A 23595-nucleotide genomic window follows, 5' to 3' on the forward strand; every position below is an offset into this window, starting at 1 on the left:
TCCTGCCATCCTGTTTGTATATTTGTAAAGGTCAAATGTGTGATTAGGCTTGACTATTCAGCTGCAGGATATAAAAGACTTCTTACAGCATCTGTAATGTGATATCCACAGACACCTTTCTGCTTATAAAATGACACTGGTCTTGAGGGTCACGGGTGCATTTTTTCTTATGTACTTTGCTGCAAGCTGTGGTGCCAAGTCCACCTGAGCCAAAGGGTGAACTGTGAACCTGCCTGCAAGGCTGTGGTGTTCCCTTGGCAATGCTCAATAGTGAAATGCTGTTAGTTTTGAGTTAATTCTCTTTTTTGATCTTTCCATTCATGTTGTACTCAGAACACTTAGTGCAATTGTTATTTATGGGGATGTAAATATAATTCCCTCTATCTTTCCCCTCCTTGAACAAATGGAACATGGTTCTCAGGGTGTCTAGTGCAGTATCTTTGAATGCTGTAGGTGTTTTCTCTGGGCCTGTGGCCCAGCTAGAACTGCCAGGGTAGCACTTGGATGTGTAAACCTGCCAGTAGTTACCAAACATGGTGTGTGTGGTGTGTTTTAAGTGATTTTGACAAATACCTTTTATGTTCTGGAGAAGCCAGAAGGACACAGTTTGTCTTGAGAAGGGTAGTGACATAAATATGACATAAATGTTCTGTATATTTCACTGGTATGTATCCATCTGGATATAAAGGAACTATGTTGACAATGGCCTTTGATAGAACGTGAGGTACTCAAAATTTTATTCTAAGCTACATCTCTGTTTTAACATGGAAACTGGAGGCATTGGAAATGTTCAGTCCTGAAAGATACCAAACATGTGAAGCAACAGAGCTTTAGAATTCAGGGCTGGGCCTGAGGAGGTCTGAATTTAATTTCCAGATCTATAATAATTCTCCATGTTATTTTGATAAAAATACTTTTGTCATTCAACGCCAGAGTGCTCTCTTCCTGTGAACAGGCAAAAATTTTCCAGTGCTGCCTGCAATTTTGTACAGTCTCCTCTGGCACCTCTTCATGCTTTCCTGTAAATCAGAATCTCCTGTGGCACTGCTGCTCTGTATCTTTCTGTACCCTCTGACAGTGTAACGGTGCAGGTGGCTGCACCTGCTCTTTGTCCTGAGGACAACTCAGACAGCCAGCTCTGGTGGTCAGCAACCCAAGTTTAGCATGTAACTTTCAGTCATGGTGAGAACCCATGATTCCCTTGTTTTGCCTTTTGCATGTTTTCCCCTGTTTGGTTAATATTTAGTCTTCTTGTTTTATGTATGAAGTTATGGATATTAATTTTCCTTCTTGAATATGTATTAGTTCTAGAAAGTTCCCTGTTCCTTGACACCCCATTGGATCCTTCCCTGAGTCCCTCCTATGTGTTGTTCCCATTGGTTCCCTTCCTGTCAATCCCACCTGCTTGTCTCTATCCCATTGGCTGAGATCCCTTTCCTCACCTATTCTGTACCCAGTATAAGATCCCTGGACCCTCCCACCAATTGGCCTCTTCGTCCTTGTCGTTTCATTGGAACAAACCTGTGTGGAAGGCACACAGACAGTCTCCTCTCTTTACTTCTTTGCCTTTGCCTGTGTGCCTGCTGAACAGCGACAGGAAGATACAGCCCCTTCAGGGTGAGGAGCTCTGCCCCATTTTCATTGTGTGTTGGGCACTGAGTGCCGCCTTCCAGAGGGGTTTCAGCGCTGACCTCCGGGCTTCTTTGTGTCGGTACACGAGGGGTAAAACCCCCTTCTACCAGCTCCCAGTGGCTGAAAACCCCTCCATGATAGGTCTGGTCAGATGCTTCCCAAATTAGGTTGATTGTTACTTTAGAAAGGATAGGAAACATTTAAGCAGACTGACTTTTTTCTACCAAAGGAGAGCTTCTCAGGCATTCATCAGCAATTCAAATCCAACGGGGGCTTTAGATTTGTTCTCTGTGGCTCTTGCATAGCCTGAATCTATTGGCAGCTACTGCCATGTGTATAATCTGTGTGAAATGAGTTGGTGTTTACATACTGTTTTCTCATCTCGGAGTTACCTTATCCTTTTAATCAATAATGTTGTGGTTATTCGCAGTCTCTGAAGACAATATTGAAAGAATGTGGGTGAAATGATAAAGGCTGAATGATGGATTACATGGGCATTCCTAGTCAGGCATTGGTTGGTTTATACCTTCAAACACCATCTATCTTGGTTATTCTATGAATGAATATACATATTTCCTTTTTTTCTTTTTAAAAATTTTTTTAACAAAAGCTCCTTCATAATTCTCTTCCTGGTTCAAAGTAAAAGAGAATAGTTACACTGAATGAGGATGATACAATGGACAGATGAAACTCCTTCCATTTCTTAATATTCTTTCCCTTTGTAGTAAGAATCATGTGGCTCTCTGGGGAAAAAGAGTTCAGACAGTGTGAAATAAATTCTATCTGGCAGTCACTTCTCCCATCTCCACATCCAGAACTCATTAGAGCTAAACAGAATTCTTCAAAATGAAATGAACTTTCTTACTTAGACAGAGATTTGGATTCATTTGGTCCTCTTTATGCAGGACCTTTTACATCCTTCAGATGTAACTTCTCAGTTCCTCAAAAATGCATGAAATGGGAAAATTGGGTGCGTTTCTGTTTTCCACCTCTGTTGGCAGATTCTTTTGCATGGCTGCACTCGTGACAAACCACAAGCTGCTCCTTCACAAGCCTCAGTCCCACCTGAAGATTTTGCTGTCTGGTTTTGCTGTCTTGTTTTACCTTACATTAGTTTATAGCCACTCTCATGATCCCAGTATATGAAACAGCTATGTAAACACCTGTGTAATATATACGCAATGAACTGCTCTTCAATGAAGCCTAAGCTGTGCCCATCCATGGCACCTACCAGTATTACAGGTGTTAACTACCTACACCTGTGTTAATTACAGGTGTTAACTACCTACAGACCCCTTTAGAGAGGTTCTTGGATCAGTTATCCTATATAGAAGTGTTGTGATTGAAGAAAAGTAGACAAAACTTTCTTAACTATCCCTGCCTTTCCTGATTGTTTTTCTCCTCCCTGTTTAACAGAATTTACAGTGTTTTCTATTATAGCTGTGATTCTGGCTTGTCTACAGCTGGATCAGATTTGGCAGGGCAATTGCAGTTGGTCAGAGCACTGGTATGATGCAGGTTGGAGTAATCTGTTTAATCTCAGTAAATTATTAGTCATGGTGATGAAATGGTGGAGGGCAGACAAGCCAGGATGCTGATGGGACACATGAGCTCCATGCTGAGTTAATGAGTACTTACAGCAGGGTCTTAGGGTCAATGCAGTGGCTCTGTCTCCTGAAAGAAGAGAGAACCTGGGTTTTTTGCTGGTCTGGTCAATCATATATATAATCCCTCTAACTCTGAAGAACATTTTAGGGTGAATTTGCAAAGAATTCTAACTCTTCCCTTCTAAGAGAAAGTTCTTAGAAGCTCAGAGTCCACCAATTACATAAACCTTCTCATACCATAAAAGGAATATCCTGGCATGGCAACTGCTCCCGTGCTTTTCCATTGCTCAGAACAGGGGCTGTCTAGGCCCTTGACAAACTGTCAATCATTCATCATCAGCTTTATGGGATTAGAGCAAGCCACGTAAACACATTGAATCATTAACTTTTGATTCCTGAAAGTGCATGGGTTGGTTCTATTGCTTGTGGTCCTTTACTTTGAAGCTCATTCTGCTTTCTCTTTTGCTTCAGTTTGTTTTCGTTTTATTTTCATTTTGGTGGTTTTGTTTTTTTTTTTTTTAATTGGATTATGGAAGGAGTACTCAAGATATCGTAAGGAACAGATCTTTTTCTGTGCTGCTGTGTTATATGGAATCAGCTGATCCATGCTGACTTCAGTCCCAATTCTGAATACTTACAAAGAGCATTGCCAAGTCTTTTCTATCTCTAATCTCATGACTTCGGGGTGTTACTTCACCCTGCCTAACTTTTCCATTATCCTTTTATTGTCTCTGCTTCAGTACATTTTCCTCCTAGTACTTAGCTTTCTTCAGCAAATAAATTGTTCCTTCTGTTTTTTTGAAGAAACTTATCTGTCCAATGTTCTAGTTGTTTAACTTTTATATAAGGCAGTGTTGTAAACAATTTGCTGTCAAAAGCTTTTGTTTATTTTCCTGAAACCCTGAGGGTGAAAGCAGAGAGTTGATATATGTGAAATTCAGCCCTGCTATGGATCAACTAATAGTCTGTCCATAGAATAGGTTATTTTGGTTTTGAATAATAATTTCCATTAAAAGTTGGTTAGTTCAGGAGGAAATCTCAGAGGAGGGTATTTATATCTATGTGTGTATGTATATATGTAGTAGGTATTCTTCTATAAGAGGAAAAGTATTCAACAGAGTCCTTTCTGGACTCTGCTTGCGTTTTTCTCTGGGTTGGCATTATGTATAATGAGAAAAAGGTAGAAGAGAACAAATTCTAGGAATAAATCATAGTGCCTTCATTTGTGATGCAGCAGTTTAGACCTGGAAATGTTTCTGCAATGACTGTTTGAAGCAGAAGTTTTCCTTCAGCTAGGAAAAAAAAAAGTCACTGTTCTGAAAACATCTTAAACTTTGATGCAATACCTAGACTGATTCTGTTGTCATTAGCACAGCTTTTTAGCCCCCAGTTTAATTGGTGTCAGCTACTGTTACACAATGTCAATCTGGTGGCCGTTTAAGCCTGAGCAGTATAAATTACAGTGAGGATGGATTTGAAGACTTAAAAGACTTAATTTTTATTTTTTACAAAATCCTGAAAATACATGGAAGAGATTGCTTAAAAAAAAAAAAAAAAAAAAGAGACAACTCTGTATATCCCAAATGTTGAACTGCTGCTAATTGAAAGGGCAGAAGTGGCTCCGAGGTGTTCATGGGAGCAAAAGGTTATCATTCAAATGGCATGGGTTATGACAACCCTCTTCTACCATATTTTACAGATACTCTCCTCAAATGGGAAATACCCAATGCTTAGCAGCTGATCAAAGCAAGTGTGCAGTCTCTGAAAAAGCTCCCACAGTTGCAGAAATTGCTTCTAGAAAGGCAGTGGCCGCTTCCCAAGGGAAAGATAACCCTCAGCCGTGTGAGATAGGATGAGCCTTCCCTTGAAAGCCATGAAAGGCAGCAGGAGCCCGCAGTACCTCCCAGCTGGCAGAAACATCGCCCTCTTCTGGGAACAGAAATGCAGAGTAAGTTGTTGAGAATGTTTTTCAAAAATGCAAATGAGCTGTTTTCAACTCTTTTATATTTATGACTGTATTACTGTGAGGCTGATAAGAGTTTTAATTTTGTAGTTACCCCACCTGCTGTTTCATTATTAAAACCTTGGGTCTGATTAATCAAAAATGAATTCTGCAGTCAGATCACAGCAGTTCTATAAAATTCGTAAGCATGACTATACTGTGGAAGATATTCATGACTGAAATAACTTTAAAAGTTTCTGATATGTTTTTAAGTGTCTTATGAGGAAGCAGCATGGAAAAACAGGGGTATTACACCTAGATTAAAACCAAAAACATGTTGCTGCTATGAGGGATTTTCTTCTCTTTCATATAAAACCCCCATGCCCATACACACTACATGCAAAGGGGGAGAGTTCATGTGGCAAGTTATTTTCATGAACATTTGAAGACGTAGATACCAGAAGGATATGGCTGACAAAATGGCCAAAAACCATGGAAAAGCTTGGCAAAATCAATTCCCTATATCATGTAGTTTTAATGCATGCAGTTCTGTGTCTCTAAGGGAAACTGTCATTGAGCCATTTGTTTTAAAACACAAATATTGTATGAGGATGGTATTAATGAATCTTCACACTTCACTTAATCAATAAACCTCTTTACATCAGCATTCAGCTTTCACTGGCTCCCACCTTTCCTGAAGACTTTCCTTACAACAGAAAATGTGATGAGAACTTTTCTTGCAGTTCATGTTTTCATGGCAGTCTTCTTTTGACACAGAATAGCCTTCACTGTCATGTAGCCTGGGGATAATTTAATTCTTCAATTCCTGTGGAATTTATGCTTCCCTTGCTTATGTTTGTACAGAAGCTAACACCAGAATATTGGTGTGTATCTGGACTTTTTTCCTTTACTGCAGTTGTTAGTAGCTTGTATGGGAGCTCCTATTAGTTTTTTTCATACTGGTGCTGCCATATTCAGCAAGTTTAATGAGGTAAAAAATGAAAGAAGCTCTGAAAAGTAAGTTTGAGGACAGTAGTGTACAGAGTTGAGAGGGACAGTAGGTAACAGCAGAGAGGCTCACACTGAGGATAGAATTCATCTGTTACTTTTGCAGCACAAACAAATATTAGCAGAAATAGTGCAGATGGATAACTTCTTCAGACTAATGGTTTCAGTGTAGCTGAACACTGTAAATCACAGCTTTCCCTAGTCTATTAGACTCAGAACAGAATGAAAACAGCTTGTCTGATGTCTGGAGCAGCTTAGAGGAACAATTAATAGTAATTCATGAGGAATATGCAATAAGAGGTCTATTAAGAATAAATTTACAAAGGAAAATTTCCAATCACATGAATTACATTTTAAAAAAACCAAAATGAACTGGCTTTTGGGAGCCCAGTCCTTAGTTGACCTTTCTGGTTGCAAAGCAATTAGTTCAATGTATAGTGCTTTGGCAGTATAAAAAGTACTGAGGAATGGCAAAATGTTCTGTGGAACTTAGTGAAAGTGAATGGAGTTTTTAAAAGAAGGAAAAAAATTGTTAAAACCAGAAGTGCCCCTCACAAGCTCTTATTCTCATCTCACTCATTTATGTGCTGGTTAGCTCAAGGAAAGAGTGTAATTCTGTGAACATGAACTAGTTAAAGACTAACATCAAACTCCTGGAACAAGTCACCTAGCTCCAGATAGCTACCCACATGTTCTGACTGGAGTGCCATCAGAGGAAGAGGCAGTGTGATCATGTTTCTTGCTTTTGACTGTGTTTCATTCCCAGTGCTGTCTTTGGCAGAAAATGTGGCTGGCTGGAACTTCCCTTTGGGTGTCAGAAGCCCAGTGCTGAGCATCAGCAGCATCATTCAGCATTTTCAGGGAGAACTAAAATGGACGTTAAGATTCTTGAATTTCCCCTGTGAATTATGTGCAATCTTGCATCACCTGCCTTTCTCCTCTTTGCCCTCACAAGACAGCCAGTTACTCTAGAGAATTCTTACCAAAAAAAATTGAATATAGACTGTTTCAGCCTTTGAAACTCAATTCTCAGCCTCTTTTCTTATATCGTGTGAATGTGGTGATATAAAAAGAGATTGAATCTGAAACTTAATAAGTAGTAATAGTAGTAATAAGCTACTGAATGAGACACCTTGGAGGGATTTAGTCTTTTAAATAGCATTTAAAAAAAAGATTTTAAGTAATGTAAAGCTATACCAGATTGTTTCCAGGGGAGCATGTTGTGATACGTGTATTGTGCTCAGCCTGTGCAGAAAAAGGGTGTGTTGCACTTCAGCATGGAAACATAAGAAATCTAAGTACGGTCCAAACTACGACTGGCCATTTGTGTCATCTGCAAAGATCAGCTGTGAAACCAAAAAAGAGACATGTTTTTAAGATATCTGTTCGTTACTTCATGTGATGTTTTAGGTTCTGAGCTTTGCCTGAGCAACTGTGTGCATCAGAACAGGCAAAAGTGTGCTTTACTCTCAAGTCTTTTCAGGAAGATCACAGGAAAACTTTGCTATTCATGATGCTCAGTGATTTCTTTTTTTAATTGCAAGGACAGTGGACATCAGTAAGAATGAGGAATATACAACGATCTTTCTTTTAAAGATCTCAGAAATAAGCAAGGTTATTTGAGCACTTATTTGACTTGAGGTATAGAAAATTATTTTTACTCCCATTTTTCTAAAAAGGGTTTAACGTAAAAATACGTTAAAAATTGATCTGGAGGATGTCACGTCATTTTGTATTTATCCACACAGTAAGCATTAGAGATTTCAGTCTAAGAATCCCAACTGGGCTGTGGATGGCTTTGGGGTAGTGCCATTTCATTCCCCTGGCTAAACATAACCTCTTGTATTTGAACTCCCAAGAACTACATCTTACACAAAAGAAAAGAAAATTTCAAAGGGGCCTGACTGCTAAGGCTCTTGTAGAGAGGGGATAAGTCTTCCTATTGCTTCTTCTGGCTCCGACTTACTTGCTGATGCCTTACATCATTAATTTAGAATACTTTGGTTTGGGCAGCTCCATCAATTTTTTTAGCAACTTGGGTATTTAAGTCTGATGCTTAAGTTAGCAAAGTTGTCCTTTTTTTAGCAGTATGGGCACACATCTTTAAAAATCTTAGTTTTGATAGACAGCATCAAAGAAATGTGGTAAGGTAATCAGAACCACAGCAGTACTGGGTAGTGGAAAAACAGGCATGATAATGAGTAGAAAATAATTTGCCATGAATTAAGGAGAAAATTGCCTGAACTGCAGAAACATAAGGTGTGAAATATTGCTTTCTTTTTGGTTTTTATATGTCTCTTCAGTATAAAATGTGTAATGTAACAATTTTAGTTAAATATACTGACCTGGGGAAAAATATCAGTATTTATTAAAAAGCAGTGAATTAGACTTGCAGAGCAGTTAATGTTGCAAGGGGGTCTCTGGAGATGATGTATTCCACCTTTACTGCTGAAAAAGGGTTAAATTAATATCAGCATTGAATTAGAAGTGAAGAAATAACAACTCATTATTTTCTATCTAATACACTTACTTGTAGCTGAAAATCTAGAAACAAAAAAAGTGCAAACTCTTAGCACAGTTCCCTCTGTCTTAGCATGTACTGCCTGCTTCTCATCTGTGTTCAAGGGCTACACTACCTTTAGTTCAAAGGCTTTGCAACGTCAAAGGGAGCTCAAATATGCACATCTTTACAGTATCAAAGCAAGGTGTGTGGTGGTTGGTAATTTTTCTTGTGAGTTGTTAGGAAAAGAACCATGATAGAACTGGTTCTGCCTCATATCCTTGCTACTGCACTGATGTGGTAAGGAAACAGGTGATAATTCAGCTATGTTTTGACCATGTTCAGTTTCCATAACAGTCTTTTGCCACTTTGAATATTGTGTGAAACAGTGCAAGACATTTATCAGATCTCTCCTGCAATGATGCAAGACAGTGTAATGGGACAGGACTATGGACTTACTCAAAATCAGTATCGTTATTTCTAATTGTCCTGTATAGCAGAGGGAGAAGTGCTGTGGTACTGACACTCTCCCTCCTAGCAGCTGTACCATGCACCAGCTTCCTACAGATAAAATTCTTTGCTTCCCTCAAACCAATTTTCATCCAAAACCAAGTTGTGCATGTATGTAAGGTAAAATTTTACGACTGAATTGTTATTTAGAATGTTGCTTAGTGTATTATCTGAGGTAGTTCAGAAATACTAATAACACTTTACAACTGGAAATTAGACTGTTCCTGGCCTCAGTTCTATTATCTGGAGTAGATCACTTGGATAAAATACATGTACTGAATTTTTGAAAGTATATTTTGTCTAGAAGTTGAATATGGAGGGCATTATGCATATGTATTAAAATTCTTTGTATGCAAAACTCTGAGAAACAGGAATAGCAAGTCCTCTTTGCGTGAGCATTGCAGCATCCATTTCATTAAAATATGCCTGTTTCATCAGCTCCATGCTGGCAAAATATTAGCATTTAAAATTCATTGATACTGTGTGATCTAGGATTAGATACCATTTTGTAGGGAGTTTGACCGGATTCAGATTCTGCAATGCTTGATGGGTTACACCGTGGATTCTGCTTTGGGTCTTCTGCTCCACCTGCTCATCACTGCATCTTAATGTGAAGGATGTTACAGCCTTGGAGTGCTGCTTTATCTGGTGGTTCAGAGTCACCTCTGCTTGGGGAAGCTATGCAGAATTGGGAGCATCTTTGTTATCAGCCTCTAGGAAAACACTTCAGGCTTTATCTTAGCACTGGGATATCCCAAACCTTCTAGTCCCTGAAACTAGTGACACTTTGCCAAGTTTCCTTCGGGGAGGCTGCATAATTTTAAAGGAATCTTGAAGTTTGCAGTTCTCCTATTGATATTGGTGAATAATCAAGTCCCAGACAGACAGGCACTGCCCGGGTTTTTCTGTATGTGTAGTCATATTTCTGAAAGCAAAATAAAGTATGCAAAATGTCCCGTCTTAGGTGGTGCCCAGGGCATGTGTTGGTTGGTCTTAAAGCTTTCCAGAAAGCTTTAGTGGGTTTAAAATTCATCAGAACTTCAAAGAATTCTAGGTCCTTATCAGATCAGGAAGGAGGGGAGTGAGTGCTTTGTGCAGCGTGTTCAGGTCATTCTGTGATTACATTTTTTTAATCCCCCCATTTCATAAAAAGTCCAGGGGAATAGTTTGTAACTGAACATCTAATGGAATACACAATACAGCATACAGTAGACTTTGATAGGAAAATGTATCACTGCAGGAGTTCTCACTGCTGCTTTCAGTCACAGGCTAGGAATGTGCCAGATACAGCTTGAGATTTGATTTGATTCATTACTCAGCCCTCTGACTGCACCCAGATACAAAACAGGCTGAAGCAGTATTCCTTGGCTGAAAGGCCACCTGGAAGTTATGGGAGGCAAGCAGGTAGAGCAGCTCCCATCATAGAATCATAGAATGGTTTGGGTTAGAAGGGACCTTAAAGATCATCTAATGCTCCCCCTCCCTTCCCTGCGCCATGGGCAGGGACACCTCCCACTTGGCCGTGTTCCTCAAAGCCCTGTCCAGCCTGGCCTTGGAACACTCCCAGGGATGAGGCATCCACAAGCTCTCAAGGCAGCCTGCTCCAGTGCTTTACCACCCACACAGTAAAGGATTTCTTCCTAATGCAGTAAGAAAGGCTTGAATCTTCTGTTCTTTTCTAACAGTTTGCTCGCCCTTTCAGCATTGCAAGCCTGACCCAAATATCTCTGTTGGATGTTCCTGTGTGACATTGCATACATTTGTTAGAGTCCTCAAAACAGGTAGGTAGGCAAAATTTTTTTTATATCAGTTGGACAATAACATGAAGTTAGAAAAAACCTCATCTCTTTGCTCAACACAGTGAGTCTCTTGTGCGTGTGCTCAGTCCAGGTGAGAAATTTAAGACTTAGAAGGGAATGCAGTGACATAACAGCAGAATGTCCTGGCTGTGACTAATAAGAAATCTTGGAACATATAGGAAGAACAACAGAAAGCTGCTGGGGATAAGTCTGGCATAAAATGAAGAGAGCAGAGAGAGCTTCTGTTTCACACTGTAGGATGGGGTACATTTAGGAAACTGGTGAAAACTGGACGAGTGAGGAAAAGAAGGGAGAGAGAATACCAGCAGAAGTCTAGACTGTATATTTCCACAGGTGGAACACAAAAAAGCTCTATAGATATCAAATAGAACAAAAAATAGAACCAATTGACATTCCAGATTGCAGAAAAAATTACACACCTACACCCCACGCCCCCGCCATCCCTTCCCACAACCCCTGCCCAAGCAAAGCAAAAAAAGCTGTCTATGCATCATGTGCTTAATGACTACCTTACAACACAGAGATATTTGTAACTGCAAGATCCATTGGAATGGGGAATGGTGATTTACATTCTTGGGAAATCTGATCTTGTACCAATGCATCACTCTGTAATACAGAAAACACTGAAGTCCCACCAAAGCAATGTTGCCTTTTGTTTTCAAGAATATCAAAAGGAACAAGAATAAAGCTCAGAATTGATCTAGAAAAAGAAATCCACTGGTTTGTCAGTGCTAAGAATTTGTCAGAGAAGGAGTTTTCTTGAAGACCAATCATTTACAGTCTTTAGGCTTATGACAAGGTACAGCCAGTAAATGTGTATCTCAGAATATGAGTCAGCTATGTTATAATTTCCCTGAACATATTTTAAAAGATTATGTGATATTCCATTCATGAAAAATGGGAAAGAGCTGAAAGAGGATACATGAGACACAGTTTTACAGTGCTAGTCTTTAGGTATTTTTTTTGTTAGACTCTATCCTTTGATATTGGTATGAATAATGCAGGAAGCCAGTGTCCTGACAGTTATTTTAGATTCTGCTTTTTACGCTGCTTTAGAGTTGCTGATTATATTCTGATACCATGGAGAACTGATGCAGAGAATTTTTAATTCCAACAACTGTTGCTGTTGACCAGCAAGCTCACTGCAAAAAATTTAAGTCCCAAGATTTTACTGGTAGAAAATTGTGCAGATTCATTTATTTCAGTGGCATTAAGCAAATCTATGCCATCTAAGGATTTTACAGATTATTGCATCTAGAGCTGTATATTACAACCCTGAAATATTTCATTAATGGAAGATGATAATTGCTATCAGGATAAATTATTACCTTCCTTTAAAAAAACTCTCAATTCTTTAAATGCCTCAGCTTATTTGCAGGTACTGATGAGTTTGTACAGTTGGGGGCAAAATCTTTGAAGAGATATTTTTGCTAAAACAAAAAAAAAACTATCAAAAAAGAGAAAAGATTAAAATGCAAAGTAAAATACTATCAAGTCAGTAAAGCTGTGTTTTTAAGGTTTCTTTGTCTCTAAGGGAAGAAAATTCTGAAGCAGAATAAAAATTCATACAGTCAGAAGTTACTTGGGGAGAAAAGGGTGAATCCATAATTTCTTTTTTTTTTGAGAGAAAAATTATTATGATTGAGGAAATAAAATGATAGAATTTTTAGTGAGGATATTAAAGAAGATAGGATGCTCCAAAATATATTTGGAGGAATTATTGGCTGATTCACATGGTGTCTTTCAGCACAGTTTGATCTCCACAAAAGTTCAGCTGGGAACACCCAGTTAGTTTTGACTCGTTGCCACAAGGAAGGGGTCTTCTGATTTAGTGGTATTTTTATCCAGGTTGTCAGTATGGCTTCTCACTGCTTCCTTGTTACTGTAGCTGACACTCTTCATCATTATTATTTACTACCACCATGTCAAAAAGCCCTTTTGTGCCTGGCATGGTACAAAGAAGATACTGTCTGTCCTGAAAGTTTGCAGTTTGTATACTGAGAAGAACGAAATGGGTGATTTTAGGGTATGTAACTTACCATCCTCAAGTCCTTAATGAATCACCAAAACCAGCCTGTTTTTCCTCATTAACCACAGAGGGATTCTGCAGTGATGAGCTCTGCCATAGGACCTACACTGCTGGGAGTGAGGGGAGATGGATGGTCCCCCAGGATGTCAGTGATGAGCCCTGGTAGGATGTCATCCCACACTGCTGCTTACATCCCTAACAACTTTTTATATATATATGTGTCATGTTTACATGTGTTTAAGAGACGACAGTTGCAGACAACGTGTCAGAGGATGACTGTAGGGAGAGTAAAGATATATAAAGTCATATTGTGAAAATGGGAGGGTGTCAGTGTAGAGTGTCTAGGCTTTCTCTGAGTAATTCTGAGTACTGACATGAACTCTAAGCAGGCTCAATTGGACTTCCTTGCAGCAACCTTTGATCTCTGTTGTGCTGGAGCATAATTTATAGGCACTGCAGTTTATATATACATCATGTATTTTATATAGTGAGAGCTACTTTAGTGTGTATTTTTTTGGTTGGTTCAGTTTTCTGTTTGTCTGGGGTATTTTGGTTTTTGTTGGCGGTTTTTTTGTGGGGACTTGTTTGGTTTTTTCCTTTAAAGGAAAGGTCTCAGCAGAAAAGGTTCTGTAATACAATAAAAAAACCAAAACAAACCCCAAAACAATAAAAATGAAGGCTTATATGTCCTTTAGGGCCCTTATGGGATTGTGACAGCTTCCTTTTGATCAGGAGAGGAAGCCTTGCCTATTTTGGCAAATACGGGCTCCTGTGTGGCCTGACCTTTACTGGTCAGGCTTTACCTTTACCTGCTGTGCTCCCAGGCAGGGTGGATCTGTGCCATCTCCAGCTGTTGCAAGCTGATCCCAAGTCACCTCTGCTGCCTCTGCCTGAGTTTCAGACCAGAACAGCAGTTCCTCTGTGCTACCTGTGAGAAGGAACAGAATGGTACAAGTACAGGCAAGAAGCACATTTCTCGTATCCTTATCTGTCTTCAACATGTTTCACAGTGGACTTCTACTGAATGAGTTGTTGCTGTAGCAATATTGATGTACAGAATGAGGAAGAACCTTTTAGGGAAGCACCTGGCAGCAGCCTGGATTGCATCTTCCACATGGAGGATAAGTAGGCTGATTGAAGCTGTCTGTCAAAGACTGGCTAGAGCAGTTTGCTTCACCTGGTTTGTCCCACTACAAGTCAGTGTCATATTTTAATGTGAATTAGTTTTTAAAGCTGGAGGCTGGAAGGAATTTGTTTCTTTTGTATTTTCTGTACTGCATGTAGAGATGAATAGAAGGCAGTATTAGGCACTGGTAGAATATGAAGGCTCGTGAGCCATGTAACAATGTCTTACATGTTTGCAGTACCTTTTAAACAAGAAGATTCTAGAATGTACTCTTTACTGTGAATATAAAAATGTGTGTTATGAGTTATGATTCTATAATGGTTCTCAACAGAGACACAGAAGTTTGTATTAGCTTATATAGCAGAAAAAACTAATATTTTCCACAAGTTTATTTGTCCTTAAGCTCAAATATTGCAAGAGTCCTTTGTTACGTTGTAGAATACCACTGTTTCTAGTGAGGACTGTGAAGTAGGCTAGTGATGGCTGTATCCAGAACTCTCTGAAAGGTGAAAGAGAAAATGGGGTTGATTCAGTTAAGTTTTGGTCACAAAACACCCACTCGACCCTGATAGTAATACCTGTATAAGTAGTTCTTGTTTTATCTGATAATTGTGACAGAAGCCTGTCAGTGCAGCAAGACTTGCAAGCTCTTTACCAGATTAATACCGCTAGTAGTTAATTTGATGAGCCCACATTTTGTGGTTTGATAATGTGTTAGTAGAAGAAAGTGCTTGATTTCAGGGAGATTGGGAACCTGTTCTCTAGGATTAATTGTTTTGGAGCACTTCAGAAATAGTGGCCAAGGAACATCGATACGTCTTGCATTGTGTAATCTTTCTTACGTGCAGCCTAGTCACTCTGTTTTATATTTATTTCACTTTACTCATGATTCAGAAAATAGGCAGAAATGGATTGCAGTTCTATTGTTATTTGTGTTTCTTAAATAGCCACTCAATGGAAGGGGAAAACTTGCTTGCATGTTGGATGCCTAGTGAGATTTTTGCTAAAACACAGTGAGCTGGTATTACACTAAGAGGGTCATGGTGGTTCAATCTGGAAGTAGGCTGGAGTAATTTATCTAAATCTAGACTCAGCTAAATTTTGCACATCTCTCCTGATTTACTGCTTTATTGAAGAGTGGCTGTGGGTTGTATTTTTAGTAAGTGAAATAAATAAAATAATGGGATGTGGAGAACAGAAAAAGTCTTCCTCTCAAGATTAAGTTCTTTTCTTCCTGAAGTTTTTGCATTTTTTCACACTTTCACTAGAACATTATAGAAAAGCTTCGCCATAGAAGATGAAAAGGATGGCATTCAGCATCCTGTTGCTCAAGAGAGCATAGTCAAAAAATAAACCATTGCTATTGCCATGAAAGTTTCTAAAATCATGTTTAGTTTTTGACTAATCACAATGATGCTTTGTGTGAAATGCACTTAAGGATATGAAGGAAAGCCTTTTTTATGTGTGTGGAGCCAATAGAGTCAAACCTTGGTCTATCTGATGCCCAGAATCATTAAGAAAAATTAAAATCAAAACTATAGTAATTGAGTTCTCAGTCTTTCATTCAACCAGTAAGAGAGACTTGGGGTAATTAATTAGTTTAACTAGACACAAGAATGTAAATATGAAAGACTCTTACATATGGCATCTACATGTTATGGAACAAGATCTGTCTTGTTTTACTCTTTTTTTTCTTAAGGATGTTGTTGTTAGGCAGTATTGTTGGAATCAGATGCATGATTTCAAAGTTGAAGCTTTCGTATTTCTGCCCTAGCTGTTCTGGTATTGTATAACTTAGAGATACATGACAAGTAACAGCACTGAGTTGCTCCATCCTCTCTGCTCTGCACCAGTGTCCTCACCTAAAGTGCTGTGTTCAGTTCTGGACTGCTCAGCACAAGAGCTGTGGACATACTGGAGAGCACAATGAAGGGCCACGAAGGTTATTAAGGGACTGCAGCATCTGTCCCATGAGGAAAGGCTGGGACACCTGGGATCGTTCAGCCTGGAGAAGGGAAAGCTCAGGCGAATCTCGGAGTATATAAATACCTGGAGGGAAGGTGCAAAGAGGAATGAGAGGTTTTTAGTGGTGCCCAGTGATGGCACCAGAGGCCATGGGTGCAGACTGAAACAGGAGATTTTGTCTGAACACCAGGAAGCCCTTTGCTGTGAGGGTGACTGAGCACTGGCACAGGCTGTCCGGAGAGGGTGGGGAGGTTTCATGCTTGGCAATATTCAGAAGCGTTCTGGACATGTGCAGCCAGCTTTAGTTGGCCCTGCTTGAGTGGAGTGCGGGAGCAGATGACCTCCAGAGGTCCCTGGCAGCCTCAGCCAGCCTGGGATTTACATTGTTTGCATAAGCCTCTCTAGAAAGCTCTAACAGATGACATTTGGTAAATAAAAACCGGATACAGCAGTGGGTTTCCTGCACAAGTTTCAAGACTAGAATTAGTTCTTATACAGCTTTTGATTTTCATACATGAGGTGTAATTATTCCTAATTTTTGATCACTCCAGTTGGATAAAAGATACAGGAAATGCACAAAATACCGTGCCAAATACCAAAAAAAATACTTGTACTATCTGTCACAAAAGGCAGAATAATACAGAAGAAATTTATGTAAATGAAGTTTCAGGATAGGGGTAAGAATTATTCAGACACCAAAGGACTTGATAATAGACCAACATAAACAGAAGCATCTGTCTTTCTGAAGTGCTGGCTGATTAAGAAAATTACTGCATGTGTTTAACTAAGCTTTTCTACTAACCTTAGGTTAGTGGTGAGGGTTAGAGGCTCTATATTTTTTTGATGGAGAATTTTTAATTTAATCTTTGTGGAAAGACACCTAAACAACCCTTTCCTTTACATGTTGGCTTTGAATATTATTTGTAGATCTGGAAGCTGAAATATGTAAGCTGCTTAACTAACGTGGAAAAGGGATAGAACAAAAACTGTTGGAGGGCTTCTTTGCCTCCCGCTGATCCACCTGCATAGAGAAGATTCTCTAAGCACCTAAGTCACTGGGGTTTAGTGTCACTTGGCATTATCAAAGCAGCTATTGCATTGTGCAGAGGAGAATTTTTTTCAGAAGACACACTCCTTTCCTGCAGTTCCTACTGTTTTCTAGAGGAAATACAGGTGTTTGGCAACTCCTCTGAATGAAGTCACTGGATTCTTGCAAGCTTTACACAAACAAAAAAAAGGCATAAGCTTGTCAACATTTTTAGAAGAAAATGTGTGCTGGGTTTGGCTATGATAGGGTTAAGTGCTTCACAGTAGCTGATAGGAGCTCAGTTTGGGATTCTGTGTTGATAATACAGAGTTGTTTTCGCTATTGCTGAGTGGAACTAACACAGAGCTGAGGCCATTCTGCTCCTCACCCGACCAGTGAGGAGGCTGGGGGTGCACAAGGAATTGGGAGGGGACACAGCCAGGACAGCTGATCCCAACCGACCAAAGGGATATTACGTAACGTGGTGTCATGCTGAGCATATACACCTGGGGAAGAGGAAGGAAGGAAGAGGGTTGATGTTCAGAGTGATGGTGTTTGTCTTCCCAAGTACCCACATGATGGAGCCCTGCTCTCCCAGGGGTGGCTGAACACCAGCCTGCCCACGGGAAGTGGTGAATGAATTCCTTATTCTGCTTTGTTTGGGTGCGCAGCTTTTGCTTTCACTATTAAACTGTCTTTATCTCCACCCACAAGTTTTCTCTGTTACTCTTCCGATTCCTCCCCCATCCCCACAGGGGGAGTGAGCAGGAGCTGTGTGGGGCTTCCTTGCTGACAGGGTTTATTAAACCACAACAAAGAGCATCAATAAAAGTTGTGGGGAGTACACTGCTGTAATATTACATGCACTTTAAAAATCCCTTTCATGACTGAACTGAGCAAACTATGAGAGTATAAGAAATAGTCCTATCCCAAAATCCACTTGGTGAGTCTGTGTTGTAACCTGTGCTTACAAAGAAGCTATGCAGCATGTGCTACGCTATCTTTGAGAAACACATGGTTTGCCAGTGCAACACTGAGCATTTACTCCTTGGGAAATACATTTTTTGCTTCATGTGTGCTGCAGCCTGGCACACAGGTGGGAATAGCACTAGAGAGCCCAGCAGGCTGCTGCCAAACTGAAGAGCAAACTGAAGGAACGTCACATTTCTCTTTTGTTGTTGCTGTAGTCCACCAGTGAACAGAACAGAAAAGAGCTGGTTGAGTGAATTCCAAATTTCAGTGAGCTATTCCCTTGCCATAGAGTTTCGTGATGGTGGGTACAAGGAACAAAAAAACCTGCAGAGAAATGGCTATTAATGATTTCATAAATTAATATGGAAGCTTCATAAACTTTTCTACGGGAAAAGACCCTTTGAATAATGTGATTCCTCTCACTAAATACCATTCCAGCCAGGAATAGAGAATATAGCATATCTATGGAGTTGGAGTACTGTAACATAACCAGATACTTGCATTTCAGGTGTACCATCAGAACTGATCTTGGATTCTTTCTACATGCACCTGGATGCTTCCCACAAAGCAATATAATGAGAAAGCTTATTCCTCAGAGACTTAATTGAGCAAGCCCCCTTGTGAAATCCTTTACACCAGTTTAAAAAAGTTTAAAAACTATGGGGTTTTCCACCCCTACCTTCTCTTGAAAAAAGAGATTCATTAGAGCAAATCAATCTGTAAATTTCAGTGTCTTCAGTGCTTAATGTTCTCTTTTGTCAGGGTTATATTTACAAGCAAAGCAATTGAAATACAATATCAAGTAAGCCCAGGTGGAGATCCTTCCCAGACCAGTGTTCAGGAGACAGAGAAAGTTGCTTGCATCTCTGGAAGGTGGTTCAAAGTCTTAGAATCTTCTCTTGTTCTTTGTTCTCCTGTGTAACGATTGTTATTTTCATTTGGCAACAGAATTTTCATTTTAACAGGCACACAAACGTGATTTGGAAGCTCCAATTCAGTACTGTCACCTCCTCAGCTGTTTAATGAACCAGTACTTCCCTCCTCTAACTTTAATGGATTACACTAGAGCAGAAGGAAACTCATCCACAAAGAGCAGCAGAGAGAGCAATAACCGAAAATTTCATCAAAGAAAGTTTTCGGAGCTCTTTTTTTCAGTTTAGCAAGTTGTCTGTAAAGTTGAGACATATTTGTTTAATTTTACAGCTTTGTTTAAAAGGCTTTGCTTTATGTATCTACCCTTCATGTGTATGAGATGTGTTGAAGAACACTGTGTTCATTTCAGGGCAAGGTTTGCTCCATAGCCATGTGTTAAGCGGGGAATAATAGTTAACCATACCATTTCCAAAATAGCAGCAGGATGGAAAAATCCTTTATTTCAACCAAATTGTTTATTCCTTTAAGGGATCGGGAATCTATTGAAATCTTGAATGGACTACAGCTTTTTTTGTTCAGGACAACCCAGAAAAGAAGGAATTACTTTTTGCCTAGCCTTATTGGCTGTGCAAAAACATCAGAGTTCCTGGGCCCTGCATCTGTAATGCAGCCGGGGACTGATTTTTCCAGCCTGTGCAATGGATTTTTCATATGTCTTCATGGTTCCTTGAGGCCAGAATGCATTCTTTCCTAAAATTTCTACAGTCTGCAATTCCCTTTTTCATCTGGGCAAACAGTGGTTTGGATTATAGGTGAATAGCTGTTGTTAATAACTCTTCAAAGTGGAAAAAGTCAGCAAAGTACATGAGCAGAAATAATGTTCCAGGAATGACTTGTATGAGAAAAGGAAAAGGATCAAATTCTGTCAGGAGCAATTAGTTCAAACACATCAAGGAATATTGCAATGCCTTTTTAAAGGCAACACACAATTTGGAAAAAAAAAAATCAGTGAAAAGGGATCTTTTTGCACCTTCCCAATTGCTTTTGTCAATAGTGTGTGTGTATATGCTGTGCTTTTGTATATATCTGTATGTGTTTGAATATTAGCATGTTTATGTACATATATCTGTATCCACACTATCCTCTTTCAAGTTATGAAAGTGTTTGCTGTGAAAACCCATAAAACTGAAGCCATGGACTGACTTTATAGGGAAAACATATTCTACTAAAGGGTCATAATTTATAGGGAGACCCCAACACTTAAACAGTTGTAGGGATATTTTCAGGTAGAATTTGTGCAGTTGCATACATCAGTGATGCCAATAAATACATGCAAATAAACTTATTAGCAACCTTACACTATTAGCTCAGACTTTTAATGTAGAGGCTTCATACCAGTTGAAGGATTAGCTTCTTTTTCACTAAGCAAAAATTACAGGTTTTCATCAAAACATTTTTATGTGGCAAAATTTATTTGTAAGTTTAAAGATGGATCTTCCCTGAGTGGGAGCATAAATATTGTCATAGCAACCTTTGTACTTCATTGCTTTCTGTTCCAGCAATCATTTAATTAGGAATTGAAATTAATTTTAAATAGTTTTGTTTAAAGCAATACTAACAAGTCTCACAAGCCAATAGATTTTCTATTAGCGTGAGGTCTGATTGCGTTTTTCATTTTGTCTGTCTAGAACTCTGAAAGCACAGTGGTACCTACTGCCCAAATGATGTATGACACTGAATGATGTCTTACTTTCAGTCATAAAAATATAGAATAGAACACAGAATCTCAGTTTAAAGTTAAGAAATGAAGAAGCATACAAAATTAAAAAAAAACCCAAACCTAACAGCTTTGTAGTATATTGAGAAAAAGGTTTTGTCACTAAGCTAGTTAGTTACCTCATTTTATATGAATATTGATTCTTGTTCTGCACCATGTTCTACATGTGGTAAAATCCTTTTTTAATTATAAATTACCACTTGGGTGGGCAATGAGTCAAGAACTCTCATTTTCTATTACTGAATGCCTTGGTAATTGATCAAGGTGTCATTGTTTGAGATACTCTGTGTTTGATCTCCATTTGTGTTCTGTGGCTCAATTTTAGTGAGTTCAGACCTTGGCATAATAGTTACAGTATGAGAATCCATGTTTACTGTTTTCGCTGTATTTTAATGCAGAGTTAACTATACAGGCATCGTGGCCATTTCAGCCATGTGGGACTAGAATCAAGTAAACAAACAGTTTAGGTCACTACGTGCAGGTATACATGTGTATATAAACGTATTTACATAATCTATAAGGTATGTCTAAATATGCATATTTTCATTATGTAAAAAATATAATCTCGCCATTGTTATCATCCCAAGTCTTTCATGTCTTCCCATCTTGATTTTATGGTCTTGAATGCTGGTTTGTTGTGTCTTCTCCTGTAATATGTAGTATTTTTGAGGATCAGAAGGTATTGCTTCCTTTCTGGAGCTCTACCTGGCTGAATTTCTTAGATGTCACAAGTCAAAAAGAGTTACACTGTGAGCACTGTACAGTGTGTGCAGTTATGAAGATTGCTTAGACAGCAAAGCTATGGAGCATATTTTCTTACACTATCTAATGAATTCCTAATGACTGTCCATAGTCATTCAAAGAGATAATTTCCTTACTAAGATAATCTTCTTTTATGTACCCACATTTTTGTTACAGGAGCCACTATTGTGCTTTTCATGTCTCAACCTGCTTCCACCTTTTTGAAAGGCTCTTTGATTTTGCTGCTCTCTTTTCTTAATTTTATGTGACATTCTGTACCTGAGCACTTTTGGCAATTCTTGAGCAAGCTTTCCCTGTCTGCAGAGAGACTGTTTTGGCTCATCTTACTTCCACAGTGCAGCTGGGCATGCTAGATTGAATTTTTCTGCTTCATACGTGCCAGCTGCCAGACCTTAATCTCTTTCTAAAACCAAGAATTATCAAACTCCTCAACTTTTTCTCTCATTACAGTAGCTCGAGGCCCATATGGCAGATTTACATAGGAAGACAAAACAAAGCAATTCTGCAATTATCCTCAAAGCAAAGGCTTCTGTGTTGAATCAGACAGTCCCACTGCACAGATTTTAGTGGAGCGGTCTCATGTGTCTTTCTGACAAAGCGATAGATTAAACTGGGCACTGAGAGCACTGAATTTTAATCTGGATTTCAGCATTGGCTGCCTGTGTGTCCTGTGGCTAGTAATTTCCCCATTTGCATTTTAGATTGTAAGGCCTCCAGAATGAGGACTCTTTCCCTGTCTTGCTAAATTTGTATAGTGCTGCTACAGGAGGCTGCAAACCTTCAGCATTGCTGCATCAGAAGTTTCCTTCAGTCACTGACATCATATTTGTGATCTGAAACAGTCTTAGATGCTTCCATGTATTAGAGGACCTTGCAAACATTTATAGCTCAGCTCTTAAGTTTTCATTTACTCTGTTTTGGAGTGAAAGGATTAGGGACGAGAAAGCCTTCAAGCTGAAGTTATGTAATGACTATACTCTGTCCCCCTAGAAGGACATGGTATCCTTGATTTGAGGTGAGGCTGCAGCAAACCAACAAGTTCTGCTTCTGAGAGATGTGAGTTGACAGATAACACTTTAAATGCATATGTTGTTATTACGCTAGACTGAGTAAAGGTAGCAAAGGTGGCAGGAGTATAGAATCACTGAATTCTAATCTGGATTGCTGGGGAAACATACTAATTGACATAATACTGCATTGCATTGTTGTTTCTTCACCAGTCACAAATTACAAATTTTGTTTTGAGGTTGGCTTCTGCAACAGCAGGAAATCAGAAATATGAAGGTGTGACTGGTTCAGCACTGTTAATACTAGTCTAGTGGCAAAAGTGCATTCCTCACCAGCAGTCTTCCTGAAACACCTTGGAAAAATTGCATTAGTACTTTGACCTGATTAATTAATATAATGGGTAAGATTTTCCCCTGGATCCTCCTCAGTATTACTGAAAATCTGAACTTGGCATGACTCATAGATGGAACTGATTGTAAAGCCAGAAGAAAAGGATTGTCTTAGTGAAGCACATATTTTGCCATTAATATCAAAGTCTTGTCAGTGGGGAGATGAGAGAGAAAAAAAAGAGTGAACTGAAAGTGAAATATATGTACAACACAACTTTTCTTCAAATGCTTTGTTTTCCCTCTTACTTTATTATGGCATATGTCTTTGCTCTTTTGGTTACTGAGTTATATTCAAATATTTTTCTTTCAGAATCAGAAATACAGGCCATTGATCCCTAAATAAGATTGTTTCCTAGTCTTCTGATTGTATACTCCTTTGTTAAAGCAGCCCCTATTAAGCAAGGTATTGATCCTGGTGAAATCAGGGGCAGGAGGGGAAGGCAATAGTGATTGTTGCTGTCCTCTTTTTGTTCTTTCTGCTTTGCAATTCCACATCGGAAGTCACTCAGCAGGCCCTTCCTAAGAGCTCAGTTGCTGATATGAGGTAAATAATGGGAAACAGTGTAACTAAATGATCAAATACTACTTGGTGTTGAACTTGTGAAGCAATTTATCTGGTGGTTTTCATCTTGGCCAGCTGCCATCGTT

The 23595-nt window shown here is 39.2% G+C and overlaps 1 long non-coding RNA gene across 1 annotated transcript in view; it reads left to right on the forward strand.

Moving 5' to 3' along the window:
• Positions 1-1519: 1519 nt before the first annotated feature.
• The window catches only part of LOC120410189, a 149039-nt gene continuing 126963 nt past the window's right edge, over positions 1520-23595 (forward strand). Inside the window, exons 1-2 of the long non-coding RNA XR_005602146.1 lie at positions 1520-1617; positions 4939-5187. This is a non-coding gene — a long non-coding RNA (uncharacterized LOC120410189). The remainder of the gene's footprint in view (positions 1618-4938; positions 5188-23595) is intronic.

This window comes from Corvus cornix, chromosome 6 (assembly GCF_000738735.6).
Source record: "Corvus cornix cornix isolate S_Up_H32 chromosome 6, ASM73873v5, whole genome shotgun sequence".
NCBI classification, from domain to species: domain Eukaryota; kingdom Metazoa; phylum Chordata; class Aves; order Passeriformes; family Corvidae; genus Corvus; species Corvus cornix.